This window comes from Neolamprologus brichardi, chromosome 2 (genome assembly GCF_056152115.1).
Source record: "Neolamprologus brichardi isolate AB-2024 chromosome 2, ASM5615211v1, whole genome shotgun sequence".
NCBI classification, from domain to species: domain Eukaryota; kingdom Metazoa; phylum Chordata; class Actinopteri; order Cichliformes; family Cichlidae; genus Neolamprologus; species Neolamprologus brichardi.
The window spans coordinates 16,315,337-16,332,238 of record NC_142105.1 but is presented as its reverse complement, the minus strand read 5'-3'; positions in this window follow the sequence as shown (position 1 = coordinate 16,332,238).

The following is a 16,902-nucleotide window of genomic DNA, read 5'->3' as shown; positions in this document are numbered from 1 at the left end:
GTAATATTTTTCAGGTAAATCTATGTCTGTCCCTGATGTGGATGTTCCTTCCATTTCCATGTTTATCCCGGTAACCCTTCCTGATTTCTGCCTTCTTAGTTCGCTTCACTCCTTTCAAAATGTACTTATGTGTGTTTTTACAATCAGATAATCATCTTTCATCACGTCTCGATAACAGTTAATGAGAGTGTAACTGTGCATGAAATCATGGTTAGATTATTGACCAGTTGACTTCATTCTTGGTGCTTTTAACGTGCCCTGAGAAAAAGCCCCACTCAGAACATAAGTGAACACATGAAATCTGTTCTGGTGAGTCACTTTCAATCAGATTCACCTTTTTTCTTCTCTGGAAACACAGATTCAAGATATGAGAATTATCGCAGGTCTGAAGTGGTAGGAAGATGGGAATACATGTATGCCTTTTATTTGCACACTATTCATGAAATTCAGAGGCCACAGAAAGAAACATTTTAATGCAGGAATTAGGTGCTTAACTGGTACTTTTCCCATTATTTTGCAAGCAACCGTTTTCTGATTTTATGCTTCATATGATACAGTCGAACAAATATTAAGTTCTAATTCCAGTTACACTGCAAAGCAGTTCTTGGTCCAGTCCCTTAAAACGACAAACCAATCAGCCGGTTTGCTGTCAGTCAGGCTGGATTCGCTCTTCAGTTCCAGAAGAAATGAGTTCTTTCAGATATTCATATGACCTAATATTGCAACACAAGAAATCAACATTTTCTGTAAATAATTTAAACTATTTCAAAGAAACAAACAGGAATAAAATGTATTGTAGCAGATGTCTCAGGGGAAAGCAGGATGCTGCTGCCATCTATCAGGATAATATCAACCTGGGAGTTGCTCCTGAGTCATTGTTATTGTTGTCACAGGGCGGGGTGCTGATCTCTCCATCCATTAGCTGAGCTACAACAAATGGTTTTAAATAAAGCAGAAAAAAAAGAAACAAGTTACATACTGACCCATAAAGGCAGAATCTGTTGCTGGAGCATATTAATATATTTCTACCAATCCTCAGTGGATTTATTTGCTCTCTATATCTGGGATCTGTTTGAGCCGACACAGGTTCAAAGTTGGATCCGTCAACTGTGCAAAATAATTAAACCGTGTGGCCTAAATCAAATACATTAACAGTGAACTGTCACTTTAGATTATTTGCACCAGTCCCAGAAGTACAAAAACCTTCATAAATGAACACCATGGGCCCTGCTGGCTTTATGAATATTGCAAACCTGAAGGTAGTGAGAGAATAGGCTCTCACCTGGCCTGAGGACATTGCCTCAGGGTTTGGGTAGTTTATTAAACTTGGGTCATAAACTAGAGATTAACTGAATTCATGTTAAACTTATATCAATTATTGCCATCAAAACTTGTTTGGATTGATCTTGACTGCTTTCTAAACGTCTCACTGATAACCAGAGTAAGTTCAAGTATCTGTTTGTGATCAGCAGCACTTTAAATCTAATCCTATACATCAACGATTTAAGAACAGGCAAAATATGACCAGTCAGGAGTCTAACAGCAACTATTTGAATGAATAAATATATAATTATATATATAATGAATCTATCTATATCATTATAGTCACATAATGAATTGCAATAAAAGCATAAATGAACATCTCAGCATCATTAAAATAAAAAAAAATAGAATAGCTTTATTTAAAAGTCGTAACTAAAAAAAACAAACAAAAGGCTTTAACTGCTGATTTGATTGTTGGGCCAAAATTCAAAAGAGGACAAAGGAAAAATAGCAGCAGGGAGGTGAAGGACAGAGCTCAGTTTGCTTGGTTGGTCTGTTGGAATGAATAGAAATCAAAAAGTGTTTCTTTGGAAAGTTATTTTATTCCTGAAGTCTTGACAGTCTTCAAAAATTGTTTAGACATTTTTTTTTTTCAAATTACATAAGGCACTTTTGCCTTATTCACTTCCTTTAAACTTATTTAACCACAACTGATGGTTTAATTCAGGGCAGTGTGACTTCAAAGAAGCACCAAGTTAAGGAGACAAGTGCAATACCAAATGCCAAAGGTATTTAAGGATTCTTCTGCATATGAAACAGACTGAGGAGAGTCTCTACAACCTACAGTTTAGTGAACTGGTAAGCAGTAGTCGATGTGATTAGGTGAAAGCATAACGCATGAGCACTGACTGTGACAAATACATCAGGAACATCAGCTTCAGAAATGACAGTCATGTGGTAAAGACAGGAAAGATCAAACAGTCATAGGGATTATTCTAACCATGCAAATACTCTGTCTCCTTGTCAATATCTCCATACAGTAGCTGTGTGACTAGTGCGAAAAAAGGAAAGATTAGTGTTTCTGTGAAACTTTATAAAGGCATAAGCTGCAGTAAACTGGTTATTCTATGAATGAATACAGGTTTCAACTACAAGATTGTGTTAGTATATCAAATAAATCCATCTGTTTATCAACCTGCATCACAGCATCCACAATATATTCAAACACATACGATTTATGCAAAAAGCACAGCGTTTACTTTGAAGACTTATGGTCTCTGTCCACTGTGCAAGCTTGTTCAAGTTTTATTTTACAAATTGGATAATGGCACATTGCTTCAGTTTATGGAATTGTATTGCTTGTCCTTGTTCAATGTGACAGTGAGAGAGGCAAAGCTTACACATCATCCAGGAAGCAGCTGTCAAATGTTCAATCCATCAATGTGCTTTTAATTAACATGAGCAGACTAATGAAAATAGGAAATATCCTCACAACTGGCATTTCTCCTTTTACAACTTGTTTATAGCAAAGTTTTGCTATAAACAAATAAAAAACCTTATTATAAAAGTTCTGCAGGGTGGTTACGCCCCGCCCCTCCCTGAGCCTGGTTCTGCCAGAGGTTTCTTCCTGTTAAAAGGGAGTTTTTCCTTCCTACTGTCGCCAAAGTGCTTGCTCATAGGGGGTCATATGATTGTTGGGTTTTTCTCATATTATTGTTGGGTCTCATAAAGCACCAGCAAATATAAAGTCACCCTTAAGGTAACTTTTGCTGTGTTTGGTGCTGTATAACTAAAATGGAATTGAATTTCTGTGAATGTGCTTCTGGGGCTTTTTTTACCGTATTATGGTTGTTTACAAAAAAGACAACCAAATCCTATAGCCTGAACTGCAAATGCAGCTGAGCTGGAGGTTAAGGTTAAAGACTGCCTCTAACATGCACCCCACAATCTTCCCGTTTCCAATCAAAAATGAGAAAATAATGAAAATAATTCAGTTAAGTTTGGAGACCCTCTTTTATCTCAGTCAGAAATCCCATTTATGTTATATTTCCAGTAACCAAATGAGGAGGGAAAAGTCCAGAGATTCATTCTGGAAACACACACACACACACACACACACACCTACACACAGTTTTAGGGTGAGTAATCCCTAACTCCCTGCTCTTTGTCACAAACATGCACTAGATACTGCGTACACACATACAAAGTGCCATTAGGGCTCCCTACCTGCTCTCAGCTTCAGAATGATTGATAGAGCCTTCACTGCAACACGCAGGTTGTTTAGTCACACTGATTACCCCACATATGTGTGCACACATGTGTTTGTGTGGACTCCATGTGTGGCCACTGAAGGATGGCACGCGTGCATTTCATTTTTGTGTGAGCGTGTGGCACAGGTGCAATTTGCAGCTGCAGCACATGATAAGGAAATGTGTGTGTGTGTGTGTGTGTGTGTGTGTGTGTGTGTATGTATGTGTGTGATCAAAGTCAAAGATTACTTTGAGGTTAAAAGTTGCGATGTCATTTTTGAATGATGACTTGTGGCATTTTGAGAAGCGAGGGGACAGCAGAGCGATCCACTGGGACCAGCGGGAACTGGAAGGTTTGGATGTATTTTCAAGAACTTTCCAAGCTAGTTTTGAAAAGTGAAGTGGAGGTAAGAACTCAGGGCTTCTGCAGCAGACGTAGAGCCAAACGGTGAGCGTGGCTAAAGTCTGGCCATCCAACCAGAGTTGAAGCCTGACTGAAAGAAAGCTGTGCATTTATTTCTTACTTTATAAATGTTATCAACCGCTGAAAAAGAATTACTTCAGCAGTTGTTCCCAAAAATTCAGGGTTAGTTAAAACATTATTATGTGTTAGATCTTGTATTTTGGCAAGACAGCCATGCTTACAGCAAATGAACAAGCACGTGCTCCAAACTCCATCCTAATGTAGACGATATCGTTTTTCCGTAACACGTTAGATCATTTCAAATTGATAAAGATGGATGTTATCAGGTTGGTCGTTACATTTGCGTGTCTGTAAGTGTTGCACATGTTTCATATTTTCATTCTATGACAATACACATGAATTCATTTAAACTTAATTTTGGTAATGTAGTTTGGCTGAGCATTATGGTCTTTTACAGCAATGTCTTGTTTGAACATATACTGAAAAATGAACAACAGACACAAACTTCTCATGCAGTTAAATCAACCCAAAGAAAGTTCACTTAAAGCAGTTCCAAACAGGGTGATAAATCAAAGAGGTTTTCACGTTATAGAAGGGGAAAAGTATTTGTTGAGATGACTGTGTTTACAGTCTTTAATGTGTCAGTTTTTGTCCACGGGAACTAAAGCACTGGCCAATTATTGGAAGGAGTGAAGTATGGAGGTGAATTTCAGAGAAAGGGAGAGATTTTAGGTTACAACTGGTCTTCTTTTTATAGCTTTTTCCACTGTTTAGTTACTCAGCCAGGTCAACCTTTGGAGCTAGGAAAGCATAAACAGCTAAAATGTCAACGGCAATACCTTGTTGCACATGCAGACAAGAAAAGTGAAGTCACTGCTCTTACCAGGTGGCTACACTGTGCTCGTTTGCTGCCTACCTTTATTTAAACTGGACCATAGTTATATTATCAAAGAATGGCCACAATTAATTGCTTAAACCAAAAAACTCAACAAATGTAACTGTTTCACAACACTTTGTGTGGATTGTGAACTATTCTGGTGATTGGTTGTCTCGCAAAACAACTCAAATGAAAGGAACCAGATGTTGGTCTGCCAGTTGTGACGGCTGTTCTGTATTTTATAATTATCTTTTTTTCTTTTCTCTTCAATCTTCAGTCAAACTGCTTATTTTTTTTCTTCTGCTTCTCTTCTTAGTTTGCTTTTTGGTACCAAAGTGGCTGATTGTGCTGAGACAGAAGAGAATCAAAGAATGATCTGAGTAACAGACCGGCCTTATGTTTACATGCAAGAGTTGCTCACTGGTTTACAATTCTTTATGTACAGTATATGTGTACATTATATTTGATATGTCATATACTAGTCTATTCAGAATAATTAAATCAAGTATCTGTACATTTAATAACCTCTGTTTTTATGGTTTTATTATTATTTCAGCCACTTTCCTCCTTCTGTCTCTCTCTCCCTCTCTCACTCTCTACCTGGGTGGTGTCTGCGGGTGTCTGTGGGGGTCTGACTGACTCACAGGTTGAATAATTCACTCGGCCCAAATGAGATCTCACTGGCCTTAATGAAGCCATTAATGAGACTCCATGGATTCCGACCGCTGCCTCACACCCATACTGACTCACTCACACTCCCACACACACTCAATCTCACAAGCAAACATGCATTTGTGTTGTCAGGCACAGAGCAAGCATGCAAAAGTACCCGACTGCATGAATGAACACTGCAAACGCCGGCGTTGCATGGAAGCAATGTTATACTGAAGTGAGAGCAGAAGAAGTGGCATGTTCTTCTTTAATGGCATGACAGCAGGTTTATTATACAAATGTTTGTGTGTGTGTGTGTGTGTGTGTGTGTGTAACGTGTAATACTATAATACTCAGCAACAGCCAGTGCGAATTTGTAGTCTAAACCATAATTTGTTGTATTGACTTCAGGCTTGGTGAATTAGAGCATTTTGCTTATCAATAGTAGACTGTGTGTGTTTTTTTTCACAACTCTCAGTACTAGTGATCATTACAGCTCACATTCACACTCACAGGTTTTGAGGTTGTTCAATATTCCAAACAACCACACACACAAACTCGGTCGGTGATTTAGTGGGACAAAAGCTGTTTGATCTAATAATTCAGTAATTCAACAAGGCTTTGTGTTGATTAAATAAATAGTGCAAAGAGTTCTGCTACGACACAATCAACAAGATGTGGACACACACACACACACACTCATACGCAGATGTATTAGATGTATTAGACAGACTTGCTGTGACTACTCAGATTGCTAATGAGGCGGAGCCGAGGTGCAAACACAATAGTTTACAGAGGAGTTTCCCAGTAGGATGTTTAAAGCTTCAATTTGTAATCAATAATTCACTTAAATGAAACCTCATGATGAGGAGTTGGACAGGATCTGACGGCATTCTGATGAATTTATAGCAAAACGATTCTTTCTTGGTCAGCTTCCGCACATTGGTGATCTGTCAATATCTGCAGGAGATTAAAAATTAATACAATAAAAAATAAAGATGATGTAGCAAAACTGCTGAGAAAACTTTTTCTCAACCAAGTAATTTCTCAGAGTATCTAAATTGAAAAGTGCTGACCAAGTATGCACCTGTTCAACTTGTTTGTCTTACTAAAGAAGACATGGCAAGAGTCAACATCTCCTCTCCATCACCAAGGCTTTCTTTGCTAATCTCAGAGCAGTGAAAGCAGAGCCAGTGGAAGCTTGTCTGGCATGCTGGTCTTTCAGTTTTCTGTCAAACACTGGAGGTTTATCAACAACTCAAACGTGCAAGTCGTGTAAAAAATTGCTGGATTCTCAGCTTGACAAGCTCAGGCTTTCTTAACGGGATGTGGACATTGAAACGCTGGCCCCATGCAGATTTCCTTAGCTCATAGTCACAGTGTCACAGTTGGAATATACAACTGCAACTACAGGATGGCAGTGATTTAAAGGATGGATGAAAAGAAATGATACACTTTTTTGACAGAATGCTGTTGAGCACAAAGAGATTGCTTTTAATTGGTACTTCATTTTTTTGTTCACTTTTAGATTTCACAGGACAAGCACAGCCAGCCTGCTTGCCCTTACACAACACAAATAAAGCTACTTTCAGCTGTTCTCTTATTACCTTTTTTTTAAAGAAAAGAACTAAACAAATTTCTTAAGATTATTTAGAAAATGTATCTTAAGTAGTAACTGCTGAGTAACACGTCAATGATTTTTTTCACTTTCCTTAACAAACTCTAGTAATCATTAAGTACTGAAAAACCACTGGGTCAAGGCAGTTTATTAGTTACAGTTACCCATATGCTTACAAAATTATGTATATATTATACTATAAAATTATATAAATTATATAAAATTATATATTATGGACTGTATAAGCATCAAAAAGTATAATACACTTTCTTAGAGGTATTTGTATGGTGTATATGGCATTGATTTAAAAAGTATGCTTAGCGTATTATAATAATCTGTCTCAGATATTGTTACTTTCTTTTACAGTATCTGCATAAACGCACGTATAGATCAGCTTTGTAGACAAGAATGAAGCAAGTTTACCGTCTAAACAACGATATTATCTTTCATGTTTGCAAGGATACATGCAGCATGTTTGAGACTTATCATATTTGTGGGTTTTCCTTCACAACCTCTGCAAAACGTCAGTTCTCCCAGCCTTTTGACCCCCTCCACACTCAACACAGCTCAGCATACTACGCTGGGAGAAGCCACTCAACCCAGTCATTTATATTTTACCACAGCTATCTATAATGGAAAGAGCTTAGAGACAACCATTTAACATGCTAGGGTTACTTGGCTAGGGAAATAATGCAGAAATGTATTTTTATAGCTAAATGCACCAAAACATATGCAGACACACACACTGCAGGACATATCTAGGGCAACATGAAAGACTTTGTATAATAAATTAACATAGTCACTGCAACGAAGCGTGCTGATTTGTGAAGCTCTGTTTTGAACTTTTTTTTCACTTTAGCAATTTGGGGTTTTGCTGATGATACAAGTGACCATATTTGGATGACAGGCTGGAATGTGAACTTGTGACCCACCAAACTGTATCTGTAGACTTTAGTTTCCAGAATTTGGCCTAAAATAGGGTTTAATTTTTTTTTTCATCCTGGACATTAAACTTGCACCAGCATTGATTTAAAGTCAGAAACTGTACAAAAACAAAACTGTACAGTTCTTACAATGCAGTAAAAGTGATATAGATGTAGATAAAAGTAGTGAGCCACCTTTACACCAGCAGGAGATACTTGGCCTTGATGCTCTGGGTGCACAGTTCTTATGGGAAATGGACTGGTTCTTATATAGCGCTTTTCTACTCTTTCTGAGCACTCAAAGCGCTGTACACAACTTGTACATTCACCCATTCGCACAAGCACATTTTTCTAAGTAACATTCACACACACATTCATACTCTGATGGATGCATCGGAGAGCAATTTGGGGTTAGTATCTTGCCCAAGGATATTTGGCATGCAGACTGGGGAAGCCAGGGATCAAACCACCAACCTTCCGATCAGTAGACCACCTGAGCTACAGCCACCCCAATGGCTATAGAGATATGGTGATGCTAACATCTATTGGTAAATGGTAAATAGCAGTATTTGTATAGCACTTTACTAGTCCCCTCTAGGGACCCCAAAGCGCTTTACACACCCAGTCATCCACCCATTCACACACTAGTGCAGGCAAGCTACAGTTGTAGCCACAGCTGCCCTGGGGCAGACTGACAGAAGCGAGGCTGCAACACCAGTAGGCGGTAGGTGAAGTGTCTTGCCCAAGGACACAACGACCGAGACTGTCCGAGCCGGGGCTCAGCAACCTTACGATTACAAGACGAACTCCCAACTCTTGAGCCACGATCGCCCTATTGAGGCAGTTACTGCAGTTACTGAGTGAGGAAAGCAGTGGTGACTTAGCTTTATGTGGTCTGCAAGGTTGTGGTTGCTGTGGTTTGCAATAACACCACTTACAGTTGGAATATCTAGGAGGAAGGAATTTACGAACTGAAGTGTTGACATTATTCATGCTGTTACAGTGTCAGCTCTTGAGAAAACCCCATTCCTTCAAAGTGAAGTGAAGGCAGACTGCATGGCAAAGTGGTTGATTTTATACACCTGTGGCAATGGAAGCTTTGGCACAAAATAGTTTTCCATATAGTGAAGGTAAGGCAGAATTAACTATAGAGACAGAAGCTCGTTTTCAGCTATACACATGTATGTAAGGGGGGCTTTTTAACATAGAAGTTACAGCCATGACTTTTTGAGCCTCGCCCAAGTGTCCATCAGAGGAGCTGCAGTTTTAGACACTAAACAATTTTAGCTGTAAAAGATGCTCCAGGGTGTGCAGTGTGCACATTGTAGTATGTGTGAATGTACTGTATGTGTGTGTGTGAGAGAGTTTCTGTGTGTTGCAGAAAGTAAATTTATCCAAAGGCCATAACAACACTGCCAGTCTCATTTCCTTATGTTGCACAGATACTGGTTGATGTTGAAGACATAAGCAGTTACGTATACAGAACACCACCTGTGAAGGCATTTTAAGATAACTGTGCTGTGGGCGGGCGGATGCAGCTGTTTGTGACTTTAACTGAAGGCCGGTAGTGTTTCATGCATTCTGCCAACACTTTTTGCTATCAGTGATGAAAACTGCTGTTGTGTACAAACTTATTTTACACTAAAAGTGCTTTCACAGGTACATATAATTTATGTGCACAGGTGCACATAAGTGGTCCACATGTGCGCATTCGCTGTCAAAATAAAAGACACGCACCAGATAAGAAGTAGCAACGCGTGTTTGCGTACATATAGAAGGCACTGTTTTTGTCCGCTAGAGTGGGATTTTCACAGCATATTCTGCACCACATCTCTGTGCGTTCATCATTTGTTTGAAGCCAGCTCACCTCCTGCAACCACTTTTCCGAGAATGTGCGCTTCTTTTGCGATTCGGACTCCTGCTGGTGGAGGAACACCAAAGTAATTGCTTAAAGGAGCTTGCTTCTTCGACATCTTTAAGAGTTCTAAACAAATGTCTGAAACAAAACAAAATCTTATGTACACAAACGCACGTTGCAACTTCTTATCTGGTGCGCGTCTTTTATTTTGACAGCAAATCCGCACCTGCAGACCACTTATGTTCACCTCTGCTTATGTGGTGATGTTTGCCAAAGATTTATAAAGCAAAAGTGCAAATATTCAAACTCTCGTTCTATTTTGGTTTTTCATTTTTCATTCACTATATCTACTAATACTTCTCTTACCACCTACCTCTGCACCAGAGGTTGGCCTCCTCATCCTCACAAAAAAGACTCAAAATGTTAAATTTGTCATGAATTCCTTGGTTGATACTTTAGTTTCTGATACAGACACAATAATGCTGAAACATCCTACAGACACGGAAATATAAAAAATGAATAAATCCAACACAGAAATAAGAAATCGGAAACCAAAATGTCCCATTCTTTACAGCAAGGAAATTTAAAATTCCTATATTTCAGTTTCTGTATTACAGAATAATCAAGTTTAACTTCATAAAACACTTTGGCAAAAAGGCTGTCCGAGGGAACAGCATTGTTTGGATTTACAATTTGTCCTCTTATTTTAAATTAATTGGTCTTAAGTTTGAGGGCTCTGAGCTCTCAGGGTGATAGTTTATATATAAGTGCCCACTATGCACACCCACTCTATAGTCTGGAGCAAGCTTATCATCTGGAATCAAAAGATTTAAATATTTTACTGAACTGAAGACTAATAAAAAAAAACCCCACACAAAAACAACAAACAAGCAATAAATAGGCTTCGGAAGCAGAGACATTTCCAGGTTTTGTAAAATGATCGTGTACAGCCCTCCGCCCTCATACAGGTGGATTATGTTTCTTTTATTTTCCGCCTTTTAATAACATATATGCATTTATTTGGGTTTGCATTCCACCTGCGAATAACTGTAAACTAAACTTTCTCTATTCAAAATCTATGTTGTTGACACCAAAGCTGTAGCAGCACTGTTTGTGCTGTCAGCAGTGACATGCATCAAACTGCACTGCATTCTTCGATTGTACACTGTAGGTGTACATAAATACAGATGTTTGTCATGCTGCTTGCACATCAGTCAACTCCAATGACACTTTATAAATCTATCCTTTTTAAATGGGATCTGTTATTCAGGCTATTATAGCTAACGGAAAATACACTCAAAATCAAATTTGGTTTTCGGGCTTCCTCCCACAGTCCAAAGACATGCAGTTAGTGGGGACAGGCTAATTGGTGATGGTTGTCTGTCTCTATGTGTTAAAGACAGACTGGTGACCTGTCCAGGGTGTACCCTGCCTTTCCCCCCATGGTAGCTGGGATGGGCTCCAGCCCCCCTTCCATGTTTAATATGAGCATCCTCATACATTATATGTTACATTCATGTATAATGTATAAAATAAAATGGGGAAAACCAGAGCAGATCCATACAGAGTATTGTTTTTTGGAGTGAGTACTGTAGAAATGTTTAGCTGATTTAGAGTTTAGAAATGTGTTAACGTAGAATCTAGAATTATTGTAGAGACATTGACACTGCCCTCAATGTAATAAAGGCCTGATGGTGTCCTGAATTTAGGAGCAGAGTATAGGAGACCCTCCCCAGTTGAACTGTGAAAGTAAAACAGAGAGGAGTTAATCCTGAGAGGAAATTCCCCAGAGAATGTTTGGGTGGGGGTCTCAACATTTGACCTGGATAACTGTGGTCTGGAAGGGAAATGGGTTTTTTATGACCTTTAGGGAGTCACCTACACCCACAGTGTTTTAACTGTCACGCACACTCACTTACGTGCACACACATACACACAGGTATGCGTACACAGTCACACACGAGCACTCACATAGACACAGACACAGAGTTTGCAGCACACTGTAGGGGGGTTTTATGATGGGGACACCTCTATAAAGCTGGCTGTAACTAACAAAGGGGTGAAGATTTTGCAGAGGGACACACCGGCCTCGTCTTCCCTTCTAGAAGTGCATGCTTAAATGAAGATGAATAAAGATGAATAAAAGTTTTGTGAAAATGACTACTGAGTTCCGGTGCCGTCTCTGGAAGTTTCAACGAATAAAAGAACAGGGGTAAAACTGATTTCGCAACAGTTTTGGTGCCGAAACCCTGGGATTCGCTCGAGGCCCAGAGAGGATGAATTGGCAGAGCTGAGATCGTGAAACGAGGCGAACAGAGAGCTAGCTCACGTGATTAAAAGGTAAGCACGACCTGTTTATTTTCGAACCGTGCATATTGTTTAAAGCCTAAATTATCTGTTCGCTAAGTTGAACGTATCGCAGTGTAAATTCACTCAGTAGAAAAAAGGCGGCTAGCGTCCGTCTCAGTGCGTTAAAGCAAGAGACTTTTGTAAGAACTCCAAGTTGATGTTTAGCGCCCCGTAAGAACATCTCAGTGCGTTAAAGCAGGAGACGTTTGTTACGGATTAGTAGAATCGGTGTTTCATCCGTCTTAGTTATTAGGAAAAAAGTGGCGGTGTGTGATCCGTCCTCCGTGCGGGTAAAACTGATTTCGCAACAGTACTTTAGACAGCTTTCACTGTCATACAGTGTGGACACCCACTGAGTGCAGCGAGCGTAAGCACACACTCACTGCTTCCAACATAACAGACATGTCATCTCACACACACACACTAACAAAACTGATGCCAGGAATGACAGGTGTGAGGAAGTGGTCCCTCTGCAGAGAAATGGAGTGATTTCTGTGGTCCAACACATGAGCAGGTGTGAACACACACCTGAGGGAGAGTATGCATGAGCAAACACTCACACCATCATACATGTAAATGCACACACACAAAGCTCATCTGAACACCTGCTCATTCAGTGGCACATACACCCTTTTTCTATGGCAAATGATGGAAAGTGTTTGTTGCATGGCCTCATTCTCTTAAAAGGAGCTTGGTCTCTGTTTGTCTCTCATCTCTCATCACTTGCTTCTAAAGTGATCTTTTTTAAAATCATTTTGAAAAACATTAAGAGCTCTATCGTTCATGGCACGCTGGCAACCACCAGAGATATAAATGTGGTCAGTTAGTCACTTTTTTCCTGTTGCTATAGACACAGCATGCAGTATTCAAAAATGTTGAGGAGAGTTGAATAAAAGGGTGTGTTGATGAATCATTATCCTCTTAGTCATAATGTTCACTGTTTACTGTGAAAATTACAGACGCAAGGGACTGAAAGGTCAAGTAGAGGGATTATTGTCATTTAACGTGATAGCAACCATGTAGGGTCAGTATTGTTTGTCAGCATGGTGTCCTATCATGCAGTTACTCATCCGTCCATGCTCTTCAGCTTATCCTTATCGGGATCATCGGAGGGGTGCTGGAGCCTATCATAGCTACCACAGGACGACAGACAGGGTACACCTTGGACAGAGCTCCAGTTTGACTCTGCTTTTTAGTTGGTTTGGTTTGAGTATAGTGGAACCCCACCCACTAAAGACAAGAAAAATATCCCCTTTTCCCTCAAACTTGGATTGTTCGAGCACAAGGAAGTTCGTGGGATACTGGGTTACAATTTATGGGGTTACTTTCTAAGTGGGCTGAACATTAGGAATGGACATGTTCAAGCGTTCAGTATGAGAATTTCAGGGAGTGGTCTCATAATAACAAGAGTGCTGGAAGGCCTCAGTGCTTCACAAGAAACATGAATGGGACAGCGGCTCTTTGGAGTTCTGGAACTTTCTCATCGTTAACTTTGAATACTGTTCCCACTGTTTGCTGTAATCTACGAGGTCTACACAGTTTGACTTGAGAGACTCGTGTGTATTATGTCTTGCTGCTGTGAAGACATCTAGAACATATCTGAGACTGGCAGCTGCTTTTTTTCTCTCCAGAAAAGATGTTTTCCTCCTAGTGAAACACACCACGCTACATTATCACAACATCTTTATTTTGACTGCATTCAGACATTCTTAGACTTAAACTTATTTAGTTGTATCCCTCTGTGCTGAGGAGAAAATAAATAAATAGATGTCCTGGGTGCATCTGGACATTCTTATTGATCTTCTTGAAGGAAACACATAGAATTGTGTGACTGCACATTGTTATCTAAACCTCATCCCTGCAGCCTTATTGTTACCAGTACCAGTTCTTCCATTCGTCCTTCAAGGCTCTCAGCAGTAATCAGAGGTCACGGCTGGTTCTGCAGTATAAGGCCTTGACATCATTTAGCAAAATCAGTGTCCAGTTCCACCGTGACATAATTACTTCACCTGCTCCCACGAGCTTCCTGTCTAGCTATGCTTGTTACGCTGGGGAAATAGAGTTATCTTTCCTAAAAGAAAATAGTGTTTTTTCTCTGTGGCTGGTTTCTGCTGAATAAATATGATCAATGTCTGCCAGCAAGTTATTTTGCTGAAAACGATATACAGCAGGTGGCCAAATGCAGCATAAATAACAGTCAACTAAGATTCTGATTAAATTAGGATGTGATGGTGAGCAAATCCTGCCTTGAATTAGTATCAAAAACATGTTTCATTTTTGATTTAGCAAAATGATACCGTTAGCAAACCCCAGATGACTGTTATTTACACACAGAGAGCTTGAAATATGAGAGTTGCAGATTCCAGCCATTTAGCTTTCACTCTTAGTGGAAACAACAGTGGAGAACGGCCAGTGGCAGTACAAACAAGGGTCATAGCCACTGTTCTTGGATAGGAATGACCATATGACCTTGGACTGAATTTACATATGTGATGAGGAATTGACCAATCAGTTTTTAAGATCAAAAGAAATAAGAACAGGTACCACAGAGGATCTACTGTTTGTACTGATGACCGTGTCTCCTTGGATATGTTGGCAGTCATGCAGTATTTGTACTACAGTGTACAAACAAGGTGTCCAAATCAAAGTAAAAAACATATATATTTAAATAGTTCTACACAAAATGCATTTGCAAAAAGTGTGATTAGCATGTAGTAGTCACTGATTCCATCATCTCCCGGGAGGTGCATGCCTACTTCCCAGTCCGATATCACTCTAATTTTGGCTTTTATGTTCTAGTGTGGCCATGACAACCATTCTCTGTGTCATGTTGTAGGTTGCCCATGTGAACAGTGCTGCTAATTACCATGAACTTGTCTCTGGTCATGACAGAAAAAGGCATGTACACCTGGCCATCTCCAGTAGTCTCTAACTCTTGGCAGTTAGAGAAGCACCACATAAACAAGGCCCACATATGCAATGTGACAAGTTCCAGCTCTTCCCAAACAACATTCCTCCCCTCAGCGAGCCCCTCTTTCTGCATTCATATTGGGGTAGTGACAGATCACCTTGACAGCTCTGCCATAGAGAAATTCTGAAAAATTGTGTGAAAGAATATGTTACCGTGTCTTAAAACTATATTCCAAGGACTTTTTGGAATAAAAATATGGAAGTTGCTGCACAGTGTTGGTCAGCGACCGTCCGGAGCCTGGGTTGGGTCCTTGTAGCCCTAGTTCTGGTAGCCAAAACCAGCTGTAGTCAACAGTTACATGCATACTTTTTTTGCTGTTCTTATTGAACAGTCCAATTATGAATTATTGACCTTTTATTTATTTTTTTTAAAAGAAAAGGTTTATGGGATATTTAAAAAATAAAATATATTTTGAGTGGTGGTTCAAAATACAAAGAAAAAACACTAGATTAATTGGTGGAGTAACTGATGGACAAACGTAAACTTGGCATTTAAAATGTCAGTCTATGCGTGGGGGTGGGGCTAACCATCAGCAACCACAGCCATTTGTCCCAGAAGAATGAATAGTATATAATTTCCACTTTATGTGAACTTTATAAAGCTTTCGAACTTTTATAAGTTAATAAACATTTTGGAACAATGTCTGCTTTTAGCTGAAGGAGGTAGTCGACCTCTTCGAGATTTCATGCAAGAACACATGATTTCAAAAAAAGTGACAGAGACTACATTCTTTTTAACACCAGTCAACAACCCTATTTCAGAAAAAAAAAATGGGACACTGCGTAAAGTGTCAGTAAAAACAAAATGCGATGATTTGCAAATCTTATAAACCTGTATTATTCATAACTGACAACAGAAAACACATTAAACATTTAAACTGAGACATTTTTGTCCAGACTTGAAATACATCATCATCTACAGTACGCAGTGTCATTAAACTTCTGAGAATCTGATGGCATCTCTGTGTGAAAAGGAGAAGGTGGGCACTCCATTGTGCTCAATTGAATCAATTTGTTTTGGAATATATGAACAGTGCATCATCTGCACTGGAGAGTGGAGGGCTTGCACACATTTCTCAGTGGGGAAAGGTATATACAGGTTCAGAGCAATATATGCTCCCAGCCAGATGACATCTTTTTCAGCACCTTGCATATTTCAGAAAGACAATGCTGAGCCATACGCTGCATTTATTACAGCAGCACGGATTTGTAATAGAATAGAAATGTGGGTGCTGAACTGGCCTGCCGGGATACTACACAGCAGTAATCATGGCCCTGTTGCTGCCGTCCAATTCAAAATGAATGACTATCTGATTTATTGTTTATGTTCTATTGTGAATGTGAGGCTATGAGATTTGCAAATTATTGAATTATCCTTTTATATAAACTTTACCCAGTAATTTTTTTAGGAATTGGGGTTGTTCATGAACAACACCGAAAAATGTGTAAAAGTGCCTCCAGACAAAAAAAAAAATCTTTGAAAGATAAATTAAATGTTATCCATCTGAAAATATTCAATATTATCTCATCTTTCCTCGGCTGAGGAATGGCCTTGAATGCGGGTTACTGCAGCAAAACTACAACGGAATCATAAGTCTTGCACCTACATTATTTATGATGGTGAATAGATTGTGTTATTAGAGAGATGCCACAAGCTGAGAAATAGGCTGCCTTCCAAAAACTCTGCCTGGTTGTTGTATGCTGAGTGGTTTGTTAGGGA